Source organism: Haemaphysalis longicornis, unplaced genomic scaffold (genome assembly GCF_048455015.1).
Source record: "Haemaphysalis longicornis isolate Haplotype H1 unplaced genomic scaffold, Haemaphysalis longicornis Haplotype H1 scaffold_10, whole genome shotgun sequence".
NCBI lineage: Eukaryota > Metazoa > Arthropoda > Arachnida > Ixodida > Ixodidae > Haemaphysalis > Haemaphysalis longicornis.
The window spans coordinates 122,211,655-122,228,737 of record NW_027526204.1 but is presented as its reverse complement, the minus strand read 5'-3'; positions in this window follow the sequence as shown (position 1 = coordinate 122,228,737).

The window sequence follows — 17,083 nt, the reverse complement described above, 5'->3', positions numbered from 1 at the left end:
TAGTTCAGAATTTTAATCCCTAATTAATCAGCTACCGCACCCATTCCTACTGGTGGGCGACTTTAATGCCCACAGTAAACTCTGGGGATCTGGACGCGAAGATGGCCGGGGCCGTTTAATTGAAAGATTCTTACTGTCATCTGATGCCTGTATATTTAGTAAAAAGAAACCAACATACTACAGCACAACTCACACCTACTCACACATCGATTTAGCAATTGGTTCATCTATTCTCTTGCCTTTGTTCGAGTGGAATGTCGACTACAAACCCTAATGGGAGGGATCATTTCCCTGTCACTCTTAAGTGCCTAGATACACTCTCTGACAGTTCCATATACCATAAAAGGTTTAAAGAAACCCGTGCAGACTGGGTGGATTTTAAGCAAAGGTCACAGCTTTGGAGAAGGCCGCATGTGGGCCCCGGCAGTTTGCACATGTAAGGTTGTCAGAATTGAAATTGTCGGTTGGATGATCCTGCGCGGCGCAATTCGCACAGGTTGTTCTTCCGTGGCAAGAGGTTGTACAGTGCCCGAACCACTGGCACTTGAAGCAGTGGCGCTGTTTCGGCATGAACGGGCGAATAGAACATCGGATGAAGCCTGCATTTTTATATTGTGGAAGTGCTGAGTGGTCAAAGGTCAAGATGATGTGTTTGGTGGGGATTATCTTATCGTCCCTGCGCATCGTGATGCGGCGCACGGCTGTGACGCCCTGATTCTTCAAACCTTCGAGAAGGTCGGCATCTGTTTCCGCCCTGGGAGCTGTTTATGCTCCGCTGGGGTGTAACCCTGATGTCCAGACCATGAATGCGGGTTTGTGCAAGAAGAGTGCGGGCTTGTTCTTCGGTATTGAGTTCTACAAGGATTTCTTCCATGTTGAGCTTTTTAGCTTGATACTTTCCACGTATTATGCTTTGCAGAAATTTAGAAGCCAGGAATACGTACAGTGAACCGACAGGTTTTGCTGAGTCAGCTGACTCCATCACAAGAACATAAGAATAGTTATTAACGGTTGTTAAAAAGACAGTTGTTGAAAGAGGTGGGAATGAAACTTCGGTCCCCTTTTCGGGGGCCGGTCATGTTTGGAGGGGGGGGGGTCATTACCATAGATCACAGTATAAGAGCAGGGAACGGGGGTACTTCCTTCGTCAGCCTTACCCTGACAGCTGAAGAGGTTCTGCAGCTCCTTGCCTGGTAAACAGACAGGGAGCCCGTCCACCGGAGCTTGACCTGGGCAGCGACGGCCACCGTTTGTGGTTTCTGCCCTTCACCTAAAACTCCTAGCCGCGGTAGATTACAGCGTGTGTATGGGGGCTCGGGGTCCGCAGTGTCGCCAAAACCGTCACCAAGATTACTGAATGTGTCCCGTGCGGGGTGCGGGCCACATTTTGTCCGCGTGGCTGTATAATGCAGCCCCAAGCACGCCGTGACAACCCCCAGCCCTCCCCCGTGTCACTAACATTCTGAACGCCGACCCACCAGTTCTGACATTAAATGGGGCTAGGCGGCGAGACAAGAAAACAGAATTGATCGCTTCCAGTTGCATTGTCCCCCATGTTCACACGTAACCAGAATATTTCCAATTTTTATATTGCCTGTTTACTGATTGTTTTCTGTTGGCCTTCAAAGCCCCTCCACCTTCCACCGATTTTCTGTCCAGCCCTCCGCCGAGTCGGGTCCTGCACCTCAAAATGTTGCCGACCCTTATTCTTGTGTAATAAGTGCACACTGGGAGTATATGGTGCAGGGGCGTAGTTAAGTAAAGTGAGAGCAAACAACGAAACAGAACGGCCACTCAGTTCACCCGATCACTTTTTTACGGCCCCTACCTTCGGAATGACAAAACATATTTTATGCTTCTGACGATCGCGGCATTTTGTCACTGCACCACGCGACAAAAAGGAAAGCTAGCGCTGCACCACGTATTCGTAACAGCGACAAAAAGCAGCAGTGTTTAATGAAAGTGCACGCTTAAATTCGCAGGTGCGCAAATGCGCGGCGCAGAGTAGCAGACGAGCCTGCGGTCGGCCGGACTAGCTGACTTTTACGCAAGATCATCGCCGACTGCGCTCCTTTTTTTTTTTGGTCGGCTGTTGCTGAAAAGTCCGAACTTTAACTCATACCACAGGCGAACTTCCAGTTCGCTAGCGGTATGAGGTGATTAGACAGTAACCATTTCACCCAACTCTCCGCTTTAATTATCCTGCGGCACCCCCGCAACATTGTACTACCCGGAAATACTACGCGAAAGTCGGTTTTGCAGCGCCCCCGGGCAGCGCAGGAGCCCTATAAGGATCACGCATTGAGCAGAAAGTCGTTTAAGTATGGACTCTAGACAAAATGTTGGACAAACCGTCCCAACTGCAAGCCGCCTCATGTACATGCATCTCGGCGCCTTTTCGTGGTCCCCGTTGCTTCTATTCGGGTTGTGATTTCTGCTTCGTCAGTGTGAGCATCATTCTATACGTAACACTCTGTCGAATTCTTCACTCAGAGAGTACCAAATCGCAATCAGCCTTACACAGTATCGTCAACTCTAGATGATGATGTTTAGGCTTTAATGGCGCAAGGCCAACTATGGGCAAAGAGCGCCAAACGAAAGTCATTTCATGAAAGCGGCATGAAGGTAAAAGAAGAACATTTCAGTAAAAACAAAACAAAGTAAAACACAACGCAACGAAGATGACTGGTGTAAAGGGCCAGGTTGTCAAGATGCATGACAAGAAATGTGATGTAAAAATTTTACGTCGGTAAGAAACTCAAAAACACGGTTGACTGAAAACATGGGCTCGTCTCCTTAGAAGTATCACGGGTGCTATGGAATATGTCGTGTGTATATTTGTGGGAAGTGTTTGCGTCGTGTTATGTCAAGGGCCTTGCATTGAATGAGTATTCATACCCGTACATTGAATGAGTATTCACACCACACCCCCTGCACGTGGGTCTTGGGGATCCAGTGAGCAGGTGGGAGTGTGTTACATGTGTGTGGCCTATCCATTACCTGGCCAAGGCAACTTCTGCGTGTCTGTTGTGTGAATCGTTTGTGCATCGTCCCAAGAGTGGTTTTACAATGTGGAGTCTGTTGTCTGTCTGTTCACTCCGATGTTTTTGCCATGTTTCACGTAGTTTTATGTGTGGTTTCAAGTCGGTGTAGGGTACTGGTGTGAATTGCACCGTGTTTGTGAGTGCAGCAGCGGGCATTGCATCTGCCGTCTCATTTCCACCGATCCCTGAGTGGCCTGGTACCCAACAGTCACCTCAAGGTTTGCGCCACATGCCGACATAATTGTCCTAAGGATTATATTGATGACGTAATTTCTGGATTTATTTCGGAATAATAACGCCGGTACAACACTTAGTGAATCAGTGTAAATGGCGGATTTTGGAATGAACATTTCGCAATGTGGTTCACAGCAACAAAGTTTCCATAAGCCTCTGCTGTGAAGATGCTACAAGTTACGTTCATGGATTCAGAAAATTTGCAATTGAGTCCGTGCGCAGCACAGGACACGGCGGAGGCAGTTTTAGAGGCATCGCTATAAACGTCTGTACACTGGTACTTCTCCTGCACTGACGGAAAGGGCTGCAGAATCGCATTTCTGGGTACCCTATTTTTGTCGAGTTGAAAGACAAGTCACACGACACAGCGCGAAGCTGCCATGGCGCTATAAAATCAGTGCATGATGATTTGATGGTGTTTAAAAAGGGCACGTAAAGTAAAGCCGCCTCCTCTCTCAACCTTGTGAGATGGGAACAGAAATGGATGGGCGATTTTAAAAAAAAAGCTGTGGTGTGGATCTATCCATAAAAACAGGTTTAAAAGGATGGTTATCGATTGATGAGATTTTAGAAGCATATAAAAATAACATAAGTTTGCTGTTGCTCTAGGCCCCACTTGTCGCATTCTACATACAGGCTTTGGACAGAGCTTGTACGGAAAGCGCCGCACGAGTCGCGAAGCTCCAAGTGAAGCACAGGGTCGAGCATTTTTAGCGCTGTTTTCGTGGCTGACCCATAGACCACACTTCCGTAATCCAAGCGAGACCCTAGCAAAGCCGTATAGAGCTGCAGCAGGAGTTGTTTGTCGGCACCGTATGATTGGCGAGATAGGACGTTCAGAATATTCATTGTGTTTAGACATTTTTGTTTGAGCTGTTTGATATGGCAAGATGAATGTGAATTTTTCATCCATCACCACACCCAAAAACTTGTGTTCTTTTTTAACAGGAATTGGGTCACCATTGAGAGTTATTTCAGGATCGGGCCTTACACCGCGTCTCTGAGAATCCTCCGTATTCAATTGCGTGGAATGCATGCAGGCAACCAAGTGTGCGCCGCCATATCTGTGGCCAAGCGTCTGTTGCTAGGCGACGTTGTGCGCACGGCCCGCAGATCAGGCACCTCTCTTCTCCTCCATGCAACCGTGTGAGGGGCCTCCGTGGCCACGCCCGTGGCCTCCGCGCGTCCGCGCCGCCGGCAGCCGATCGCAGAGGCCATGGTGCGCCGTCACTCGTTACGTCGGGCTCCGCGGGATGGCGGCACTTGTCCAGCTAAGCGCGACTGTGAAACACATGACTGTGTTTTACGTTACGAACTCTTCGCCGAACAGAAAGAATTGCATCGAGTTCACTGTGAGCGCGATTAATAACATCTCTGTTGGCGCCTCAGTTTAGAATCGGATTGGAACGTAGCAGATGACGCACGCCGGTGTCTTTTTTTTCTTCGGCGTGCGGCCGCAGTGGCCGAGGCTAGAGTGACCTAGAATACTTCCCAGGCTGCGCCGTGTCCGTGGCGCATCGGCCATGTCTGTGGCCGTTTCCAGTGTTGCCAAGCGAAGTAATTGACCGCTAAACTTTTCAACGAATGCCGTCTATACGACACAGGTACTTTTCGCGGGATTAAGTTTGAAAACAGTTTCGTCTGCCCAGCGAGCAAGTTTGTTTGCCCTAAGCTTGACCTGACGTACACGTGTGCATAAGTTACAAGATTTAAAAGATATTTCTACATCATCTACATACCTTAAACAGAAGCTAAATGGAGGCGATGATTTCTGAAACGAGTTCTTCTTGACAGGTCAGAGCGTGCAGGTCAAAACTCCTCCCTGAGGCAAGCCATTTTCTTGAATGTGAACTCTTGACAGTGCCGACCCAACTCTGACACGAAACGTTCGTTTGGACAAGTAATTCTCAAAAGTGTTCAACGCGTTACCTGTTATGCCATAAGATTTTAAGTCTGCAAGAACGCCGTAAAGTCATACGTATCCAAGGCTTTTTCGATGTCAAAAAATACGGTCACGCAGTACTGTTTGTGTATAAACGCATCTTTAATGAATGATTCTAATGCAACTAGTTGATCATTTGTGGATCGCCCAGCCCGGAAGCCTGCCTGACAGCTCTCGAGAATAACATTGTACTCAAGAAAGTACGTAAACTTCCGGTTAATCATCTTCTCGAGAAGCTTACACAGGCAGCTGGTACGGGCAATGGGCCTATAGCTGGCAGGAGAGGAAGGGTACTTCTCTTCCTCCAGGAAATCTACTACTATGGCCTCCCTCCAAGAGCGTGGAATGTGCCCCGAAAGCCATATTTTATTGTATATGTGTAGGAGTGTTTCAAGAGTGCGTGGGTGAAGTGTTCTACCATGGTGTATGCATGGTCAGCTCATGAAGTGTGAATTCAGAGTTGTAGCAGCTTTTGACTTATTCTTGTCATGTAAGGACTTTTTTTCGGCAGGTGTTTTGTACTGCATGAAAGTGTTTGTGTAGTGTGCAGAGCTGCACAGGTGTTCGAAGTTTTTTAAAGTGTGTCAGCCTGGTCGTCAAGTGTGTCCCCTGTTGTGCTTACCAGGGTGTAAGGTGAAGCGCTCAGTCGGCGGGGACGACGACGACGACGACGTCGCGGACACATGCCCGTGAAGGGATTGTCCTCGGTTCGGCACGGCCGAAAAAGACGAAGTGGCAGGTCACACGAGCCGATGACGGTGAACGCGAGGGCCCTATGAGAGTCGGCCACGACGGAGCGGTGACGAGGCCAGACGGGAACGAGGAAGGACGGCCATTCGAGTGGAGGAGTTCGGAGAGGACGGTTCGAGGAGAGCGGCGTCCAGGCGCAGATCGAGAGCTCATCGGGTCTCGGGGATCCAAGCTCAAAGGGATCTACCTGACGCCGAGGCCTCCCCTGACCAGCGTCCTATTCCCCAGTGTCCTGGCCCGTGGCAGGCACACGCGCTGCGTCGTGCCCCAGTCCTGAACGACCACGGCCGGGAGATCATCGTCTACCGGCGGCTCCCGGGTGCCGACTGCCCGCGGCCTTCCGTGACGTGGCCACGACCATTCCGGCCACGACCGCTCCCGCAAGTACCGTTCTTGGAGGAGCAGCGACGGAGCTGCACCGTCAACGGCCCAGCACGCGAGACTTCCCGACGCGGCCCTCAGCGCAACGCACCGAGACACCCCGACGCCCCGAGTCCTACGCCACGTCACGGTGAACTCGTTATGAACTTTTTTGTGGCACTTTCTAGCGCTTAGGTTTATAGGGTTTCCTGTGCATTAGTTAGACGTTTCGTGTTTTGTTAGCTCTCTGGTAGTCTCTCGTCTAAGTATTATTGTCTGCATCGTACTTTGTTCTGTAATACATGTTTTCTTTATAACCTCTCAAAGCGCCCTCGTCTGATTAACTGGTGACTGTGTCTACCCCCAGTCGCCACTGAATATACATTACTCGAGAACCTGCAGAGGGGGTTTCCTCCCCTCCTCACACAGGGGCAGGCTGTGTGTCCGTTGTCCTTTGAGCTTACGTATATGTGTCCAGACTTTGTGTACGCCCGTGTATGAATTAATGGATGTCAAGAAGGTGTGCCAACTTTCTTGTTTTGCCTCACGGCGCCCAGAAGTATCGATTTCACAGCTGGTGGTATTTCTTATATACACTGCAGATTGGCCTTGGGGGCTGTCCCCAGGTTTGTGCGTAATGGTTGGATTGTAGAAACCAGTGTATTCTGGGATGCTGTATGCAGCACATCTTGCTTCTTGAAGCGGAAGGGCCATAGGGCGGGCCTGCAGAGGTTTGTTTTAGGTTAAACGCGCCTTTAGGTCGGGTCCGTTGGCAGGTAGGCTACGGCAATTCCATTGCAGTATTCGGGGGAGTTACGTCCCATGTTGGTCAGAAGGGATGATGTCAGATTGGTGAGATTGGCGGCCTTGTCGTGACTGAACTGAGTAGGAGTGTTGAATTGTGAATACAAGAGCAAATGCGGATGGATAAGCGAGTGTGAGGACGAGTACAGGCAGGAGCCGGACACTTCGGCTAGTTTCGGTATCTCATGATGAAGTGCCGCCATGACGCTGGTAGCCAAGCCAAAATTCAGCAAATTTTACATATGTCGCTTTATCTTTTCAACATACGCAACAATAAAGGGAAGTGATTGCATTATGTGTAGAAAGAAAATGTGTTCTTGGCTGTTTTCTTTTTTGGCACCCTAATTATTTATTTAGTCACTTCATTCGTTGCGCCGACGGGCGGCGGTTTCGCTCTTATCTCTTCTGATGCCATCCTGTCCGTCTGCTCCGACCGCTTCCACTGTGTGCACGTGTAGAAGTTTTGTAGTATGCCTTGAAGGTGAAAATTGTGGTGTCTGCGAGTGCGAACGGGCTCAAAATGTCAGAGAAACTGAGAAAAGTACAGAATGCGTGCTTCGACGCAGTGCGGTGCGGCACGTCGAGAAGGAATAGCACAGCGAAATTTTTCTGTTTCCCAGCGGACGGCAGGTCAGCACACGTTTTATTCAGTTATGAAGAAGCAAACGCTATCCTTATCAAAAAAGCTGCAGGGCGGACCGAAACATCATCTGCTGTTGCTTTACAGTGAGTTTTTTTTGTTTGGTACAACGCATTTGTCACTAATGTTGTAAGCATGTGAAGCTACATGTCGAGTTTCTCATGAGCCGATTGATGCCAGCGGACACGAAGACGGAAATTTTGCTAGGGTATCGGTTTGGTGAGTGGTTGCTCTTCATTTTCTTTCCACCAGAGACAAGCGTGGGAATTAAACGCTTCTTCGACGAACGGGTTTGGCTTTAGAGCGTTCCGAGGATAAGTTTCTTCTAGTGACATTACCACCTTTGAATGCTTGTTAACACGAAATAAACCCCCAATATTAGTTACGTGGCAGCTGACCACTTGCATTCCGCGTTACGAGAAGTTCGAGAAACCAGTGCGACGGCCGCGCGGCGCTACGCTTTGCAACCTGTACTAGGAGACATTTTTTGTATCTTGTTTGCACTCTCAATATTTGTTTCGCTTTTACGTGTTGTTTATTGATATCCGTGGTTGTATTTCTTCCATTTACTAGGTGTGATGTATGGCAAAATTACCCAGAACATTCGCTAGCTATAAAAGGGTTTTTGGGCTAGCAAGTTGACGAGAATAAGAATATGGAGCGGTTGTTAATGGTGGCGAAATAAGCTGGTCATAATATTTAATAATCATTTTACTACTCACAAACGCGTGCTTTTATCAAACATAGTTTCTGTAGAATTGTATTGTGTACAGCAAATGAAGGTGGTGACCTCTGCAACAATTTTCTGTTCACGACGAATTGTACGAAGATGTCCCTTATGTTTGTGTAACGGACGCAGAATGCGGAAATTTGTACTTACTATACGAGGTCAACAGCTCTGTGCTATTGTGGCATATATTGAACTTCGCTTGCCATACGTTGCTAATAAAATCAGTGAACCACATTTCCCGTCTACTACTTTTTCTGCCACAAACCAAATTGCCACGCTTCAGGGCGTGCTGGCTCGCGCGTATTCAACTAAGAAAGGTATCCAAACAAATGTTGTGCACGTGCAAGCAAATTACCAACAAGAGTCCAAGCAAATTACCAACTGAAACCTGTCGAAAACAAGATGAGCAGCACCAACACAATCTGAAAAGCATAATGCAAGCGGTGTTTGTTCACGCTTGCGGCACGCAAAGACAGTCGCGCTCGTTCAGCCCGTAGCACACGGTAAGCGGCACGGCGTTTCCAGAACCTCGCGCATCAACGAAAGCGTTGCCATAGCAGCATCAGTGAATGTTTGTTGTTTTTTGTTTTAAGAGTTTGGCCTACCAAGCACCAGGGGACAATTTGGCGCTGGTGGCGCAATTATCGGTTACCTAAGGGGTATACAGTTGACCTAGCCGTGGTACAGGCGGTCAAGCGAACAAGCAAAGAGCTAAAATGCCCGTGTGTCAAGATTAAGAGGACGGTAAACGTCCCCAGGTGGCCAAAATTAACCTAGAGCTCTTCACTAAGGCACGCCTCATAGCCCATTTGAAGCTCCCATTTGAAGCTTCATCCCAATTTTTGTAATATAATAAAAAGCAAGCACAAGTGAGGGAAAGAGAATAGCAAGAAGAGGGCGTGACTGTGCCTGAACATGACGATTTTTAACCACACCAAAGGTCTTGAGTATGTCTAAGCGAGTACATCACAAACACGGAGCCAGTGTTGTACGGAACGGCGTTACAAGGAACGGCGTTCCTGGAACTAGTTCCTTTTTGGAGGAACGGAGGAGCGTCACCGTTCCATTAATGGTCGGTGGAACTGTAACGGTAACTCATTACGTTTTTGAAGGAACAGCCGGAAGGGCGTACCTACCGTTACATCGCTAGGATTTGGCTGTTTTTGATGCCAAGGCTCGAGTACAAAAATCCACAAGTGGCTACTGCGTTTCTCTTCCTATCAGCTGGTCAATGTTCCCGCCCTTCAGCCGTAAGTGCTTCCTCGAAGGTTAAATGCAGAAGAATAACCACGCAGCAGGCCGCAGGTTGAACTTACACGGCGTTCGACGTGTGAATAGCGCAGCCGCGAAAATGCTTTTCACCTTTCATCGTTTGTCTGGGGAGGCCAGAATGCGCGTCTGGCCGATATAATTGTTCCCTGGTGGGGAAAGAATAGAGAGTTTTAGCAGTCCGTCCGTTCTGTCGTATGCGTGGTTACTGGGTTGACCGGGACCCGGCTGGGCACTTGGGCATTCGTCGCGGTAGGGGATTAGTTCAGCGGGCCTGCCTTCGCCATGTCCGCGCCTCCACAACCTTCCTACTCGCCCTTCCGCGTGCTCAGGCGCAGACCGGTCCCCGTCTACCTGGTAACAATGTAGCCAACGAAACGGAGGGTCTGCTAAACGGGATCCGGACATTTCGGTGTCGGACATTTCGGTACAGGACGTTTCGGTGCGGACATTTCTGTGCACGGACATTTTCGAGCACGACGTCTTGGCCAAGACATTTTGAGTGAGGGGATGTCCCGGGCATTCTTTGAACATTTTAGCTTTAATATTGTAATTTCGTGAGTTGATATGATTTTACGATCGAGACTTGTGCTTGTGCCGCCGTTCGTGGAAACGAACGCTAAACCCTGGCGGAGCATTGCCACGTGAAACCCAATTTCTGTAGTAGATTGTAAAAATTAACATTGTTAATTTGGATCCGTTCAACAATTTTTTGTTATTTTCACATTCATGTGAACAGCCTTAATACTTTAAGTGTTACCAAAGTGCTTTCCTTTCACTTCACCCAACGGTGCAAGACGCTGCTGCTTTTACTCTATTCCTCCTCCCCCCAGCAAAACTTCAGCGAAAAAAACAACAGAAAAACGAGGCCGATTAAGCGCGTGCGCATTTTGTTTTAATTATTCTCTCAATCCATCTCGCCTTCGTTGCATTCGGTATCAGTTCTACTTAAAACTAACAAACCAACGATCGCACTTACGGTGGCGTTACTTAGGGGAGGGGAAAGCTGAGCCCCGCCGGCAATCATCCCCCTATTACTCTGCACAAGCGTTTGTTTTTTGCTATCTGGGCGTGAATGGTGAACCAGCAAACGATTTTCAATCGTCAGGTTCGCGCTCTGACAGTAATAATCCCACAAATCGGCTGAAAATGTCAAGCAGTGCCTGGTTGCAAAGCTACTTAACGATTTTAGGCAGTTTTATTGCCTTTGCGCACTTTGTTCTAAGTACTGTGGTAGTTCTACTTACCCCAATACCATTCGCAAACAGTTTACAACAGTTTCGGTTTCGTTTCTGCATCGCGAAATTCATATTTAGAGCTACTACGCAGTTACCCAACTTAAAGGCTACCTGCCATGGCGCCTGGAGCGTCCGCGACTGATCCTCGAACAAAGCACGCCGCTCCTGATCCCCCCCCCCTAACCCGATTTCTGCGATAAGAACTTCAGATGCAAGTCAAAAGATCACACCCAGTCTCCAGATATCTGTACCACCGAGGACAGCGCTTCAAACCGGCCTAACACTGCCCCTGTTCGCCTTCCAGTTTCGTTTCCATGCGAGGGTATATCCTTGTGTCTAATGTTGCTGCTTAGTTGAACTGTCTATTCGGACGGAGTCTCCAATAAGTTTTTGTACTGGTTTATTTGAAAACTGTTAGATGGCGCTGCAATAAAGGAGGCTCGTTGTGTTGATCTTTTTCATCGCGCAACTATTACTCGGCCAAAGATCGCAGGGCACGATTCTAGCGCATCGTACCTCATTTTTGCGAGCAAGGCTTCAATTTCGAGTAAGAAGATGATAATAAAGCTCAGCTTTATGCTTTAAGAGATAACTGACCGTGAACGTCATCAAGCATAACCACGGCGTTCCGTTTTCAACTTCAAGCATGTTTTTTTCCGCATCGCGTGCTTGTCCCAAATATTGTGCTCGCTGTAAATGCAAAGTCAGTCATTGACAAGATGTTTTTACGTTACGAGGGGCAAATCGGTGCCTTTGATGATGTCAAACCGCCAGATTTATTCCAGGGAACCACCCGAAATTGCACATTTTGAATTGGAGGTTGGGCTTCACCACATGACACGAGCACCGTTCATGCTAACATATTTTATTTATATCGGACAAACTGTTTCGTGCAAGTCGACATTTTTTCTAGGGAGTGTTTTTTAAATGTTTCCCTACAAAAAGTATATTCTAATTTTTTTCTACTACCAGTGGTTTGATATACACAACTCCTTTTTTATTTTTTTTCGACAAGTTCACAAAAATTATGATTTTGATATTTTTTTCACAACTATTATATACAAAAACATTTAAAAACTGGTGTTATTGGAAAGGCCGTTAAATAATCTGCATTTTGTGTTCCTGTAATTAGTGCCTAACCAATTTTTTTAGAAGGAAAAAAATGTTTTCTTAGATCCCTTAAAAATGGTCAATTTTCCGGCGGTAGAGAAAGAATTAAATACACAGCTGAGCTCAGCTGTTCTCCGCTGGTACGGTGTTCGCTGGGAACAGCAGCGAATTTAACTATCAACGAGATTGCACCAGCTGATATTTACTCTTGGGTACAGATCACGATTCAAATACGTCATATCCACTTCACCTATACGTGGAACGTCGAAGGGAAATAAGTACAACTGCATAGCTCTTAGATGGCATTGTTGGCATGCTGCTCATAATTTTCTTGATTCCTGAAGCAATCAATAACCTAAATGCTAACGTAACACAAGTACAATGTAGTGCATATTCAGCTAATCTCCAGAATTAAAACAATCAGCGGTTCTCTTTTGTTAGAAATTAGCCTAGTGGTCATTAACAGAGTGACTGCAATGCACACAGAAAATCATTAAGGGAAAGTAGCAATGTGTACGCTGCATTCATGTGGATATGGATAGCACTTAAATACTGACCCGTTCCACATGTTAACGGGAACAAATTATGTGCATTTTTGAAGTGTCACTTTCAGCAATGTCTAACGTGTGTACCATGCCTGAAATCATCACGATGTCGGGAGGTTAGCTTTAAAGGGACCCTGCAACACTCTTTGAGCAGTGCAAGTAAACCTGCGCGACGTTTAGATTACACTGCAAGAATATCTGAGCCAAATATTACACGTGCACGTGAAGCGGTGAGCGCGCAAATCGATGTGAAAGACGTGGAAAAACAAACTGCTCTCTCTTCAGTTGTCCTCATTATGCAACCCCTGGCATGGCCTAAGGGACGTCACATAGGCCATGACTGCCCGATCGGCTGTCACTGGTCAACTTCACGGCTAGATTCTCCCATTTCCGTCGTCGTCATCGCTGTGTACGAACCTCTTCTATGCCTGAACCTGTAGGCACAGTTTTGCCGTTTCTTTTGTGTTTTGAGTGCGCGCGGAGCTTGAGTGATGAGCTCAATACTTCCCTTTCAACGGGACCACTCGACTACAAACGTTTATTGCTTCAAAAACGCCCTACCAGCCCGAGCGCGCACTTGCGAGCAGGCACCCATGCCTGCGTTTTTGTGGCACCAGACCGGAAATAGGCCCCTCCGCGTTGCGGAGAAAAGGAGAAAACTACCCGGCATGTGATATGGCCGCGAGGCCCACCACTGGAGAGGCTGGCGCTGCGATCGTTTTGACGTCACTTGTAGGATCACCGTTCCTACCTTGCTGCGCAGTTGGTTTGCAGCGTGTGACACTTAGCTTAGGACGCATGTTCTAAAAGTATTTTCGTGTTAATTCCCGTCGTTTGAAGTTAATTTTCAGTGCGTCAAGCGCAGTTTCACGTCATGGGGATGTTATAACCGTATCAACTGTGGTACATTCTCCGCAAACAACTTGAGCGTGGTGGCGTACGTGTGCGACCGAAGCGTAAGCTGCGGCTCGTTTCTCCAATCAACAATGTAGACTACGATGATTGCCAAGCTAAGTTTCTAGATTTCCCTTGTTTGCAACAAATGTGTAAAGCAAGAAATCATGAAGCGTTTACTGCTCGCAGAAACGCTCCGCGCACACACCGCCGTGCCTGCCCGCACGGCCGACGGAGCAGCTCGAACCGACGCAGGTCGCGGCAGCAACAACTTGTCGCCGCTTTTTAAAATCACGCTAGTTGTGGAAAAGTAATTCGACAGCGGTGAATGTGGATGTTAGATAGGTGAAAAATGGTGCTAGGTAGTGTCATCAGCTGTGGTTTTCAAAGCGATGCTCAAATATCTGCCGCGATCTACGCCGACCGTCCCCGAAGGTCGGTCACGGCACCGCCGGCCCGTTCACGCGCGGTGCGTCGAGCGGCCGAAGGATATGTGCCTGCGCGCAAGCATCGGCCGAGGCCGTGGCAGGTTCTTGATCATCGATCGCTTAAACGGACGCGGATACAAAGTTACACATACAAGAAAGAGGGTGACAGTGAAGTGAAAAGTTTTATTAGGGACTCTCATTCGCAACTGTAAGGATAGCGGCGAAGAAATATCTGCCGCCACGTTAAGCCTAAACTTCCCAACATTCGATTACGTGCATCCGAAGCCGCCGGCGAGCGGTTCGAGAAGACCCTTTCGTCGCGAGCGCGCGTGTTGCGTTTAGGTTCCCACATCACTTTGGGGTGCCCCCAACGCTCGGTTCTCTTATTTTAAAACTCCCAATTACCCGAATTCATTAACGACGTGTTTCGCTTCGTACACAGTCTCACCTTCTGTGAGCAATCGTTAGTCTCATTGATGCTAGGGAAGGCAGGCTCACTGTAAACATAAAAGAGCCCACGTTACAATTATACATTGCCACGCCGAAGTCCTAATGAAAACTAAATATAGCCATATCCAAACTCGCTAGCAGGCGTTGAAAACTCGCGTTCGTATACCATTTATACACTGCGGACAAGTTGTCGCGAAAAGTAAACATATCAGCCGTGCAGAGTACAGGTTACGGCAGTGATCGTTAATCAAATCCGGGAATAACAATGAAAAACATTGTAGGGGTAATAGGCACTGCTTAAGCCAAACTGCGCATCATAGCAGTACTTTTAAGCATGTGCGGCGAAGCAATCCGATCGCCGTTCTCACGTAGTCATTCATTTACCAGGCAACGCGAGCAGTAGGCGCGGTGAGATCACAAGTGCGCGACGCGCTTCCGTCGCTGTTACAAGGTGTTTCCTTGCACACACAGTCTCGTACATGTCACGTCGCAAGTATTTCATAATGAATTTACAGTGTACTTTTATCGGCATCAGTTGCATCGTCCTTGGCGTTAGCTGGCTGCGTACGAGCTGTGGGGCGCGGCGGTGTCGCCGGGAAAAAGCTAGTCGCTGATTGCTCGCCCGGAATATTCGAGTTGCAGACAACTTTTTTGGGTAATTTGCATCAAATCCACAAGGAGCGGGAGGGGGGGGGTACTGTGGCCACAGACACAGACACACACACACACACACACACACACACACACACACACACACACACACACACACACACACACACACACACACACACACACACACACACACACACACACACACACACACACACACACACACACACACACACACACACACACACACACACACACACACACACACACACACACACACACACACACACACACACACACACACACACACACACACACACACACACACACACACGCGGCCGCATACGCGCAGGAAATGGGTTGTAGCAGACGACAACCCGAACCGGCGTCCAACAAGTGACGTCATTCGTAGGTGGCGCCACGGTATGTCCTCGGGGCCAGGCCGCCGAAGAGAACTCCGCGAGCCGCCCCCCTCTCCGGGAGAGAGCGCGCAGCTTTCGTCGCATTGTCCGCAGTCGAGTTGAGAGGGAACGATTATGCGCGATTTCTCATCGGGCGTAGTTTCGTTAATTGTGAACGGATTTTCATAATTCTTGCGGGAGAAGATTTCTGGGACAATAGACTTTATCCCAAAATGCATTACTAGTAGTCGATGGCAAGTGTTTCGAGGTCCCTTTAAAACGCGTGACGGATTTGAAACAAGGGTTCCTTTAACTCCGTACTGAATAATATTGTGTGTTACTATGATGGGATGAAAGTGGACGGGATGAGGCATTTATTTAATGACAGAATCGCCATGTTATGAGGACTATCGTGAGCCTAGGCGTACTTTAACAAAAGTGAGTTGGAAAATTAGTGTGTGAAATTTAAAGTGCCATAGGGCCCTTGACATTGAAAGGAACTACAGGCAGTCCTGAAGCATTTCAGCAGAAAATGGGGGAGGGTTACGTGTACACAGACAGTGTGGATGTTTATATGCAGGCTTTGAACAAAACAAGCAAGTTGGCTTATGAATACAGCATTTGTTGTGAAGTAAAACGAACAAAATTTTTCATTATTCTTGGATCACCACTCGTGCCAACCGAGATGCCAGCGCTTATATCTTTGAAGTGCATTGTCGCAGTTTCTGCAATCTCATTGGGCACGGGGCTTGACAAAGAGGGATTAACATTTGTGCCTGTCCCCCGTAAGTTTCCCAGCACGCCTTCTAGTACACCAGTGCTCCTTTGTAAAGGAAGCTGCGCTAATCGGTCAGGTTGCATTTTGAGCAGCAGAAAGAAGTGCCTGTATTGTGCCTCTTCCTGTGCCTCATCTTCTTAGCACTGTTCACAATGCAGTGCTGTTTGTTCACAGTCAGAAGCAAGGTGTTTCCTGATGATCCGACGGCATTTCTTAGCAAAGGCCAGGGCTTTTGGCTTGAGCAGCTGTTGTAAGGAAATTGAGCAGCTGTTGGAAGCCTCTTGATAGCGTAATCCGGAGCCAAATGTCCTGTGGAGTAGTAGACAAAACTCTTAAAATTTTTCTGTGGGGCTACGGTTAAAGCTGATGAGCTTTGAGATATGCTTAGTGTAGTTGTGATATCGTGAGGTTCTGGCTGTGCTTCAGTGGGCCCTAGTCTTATTTCTCCTGCATCAGTGTCGGGCGCGCATGTCATACATAGAAAAGGTCCATTGAGCTAACTTACAGGACGCTGTAGGAATGAAGTGTCACCGTGCCTAAAGGACAGTGCAGAAATGTTTACAGGGGATTTTCATTACATTAGAGTCCGTGAAGGTGGATTCTTGCGGCAACATGTCCACTGTGTGCCAGCCAGATGGTTGTAAGCACACTTGGTACTGTCTAGCTGTACCTGCGGCATCCACATCGCCCTCCTCATACCGCAGTGGTGTTCTGATATTTATTCTTCTAAACTTTGTTTTGGCCTTCTGTACCATTATTTGTGGTAATGACTACATTGAAGTCAAGCCTTTAAATATGCTCTTACCTACATGTATTTGACGGCCAGCCGTTGACATTCTATGTACGACCTCAGCTTG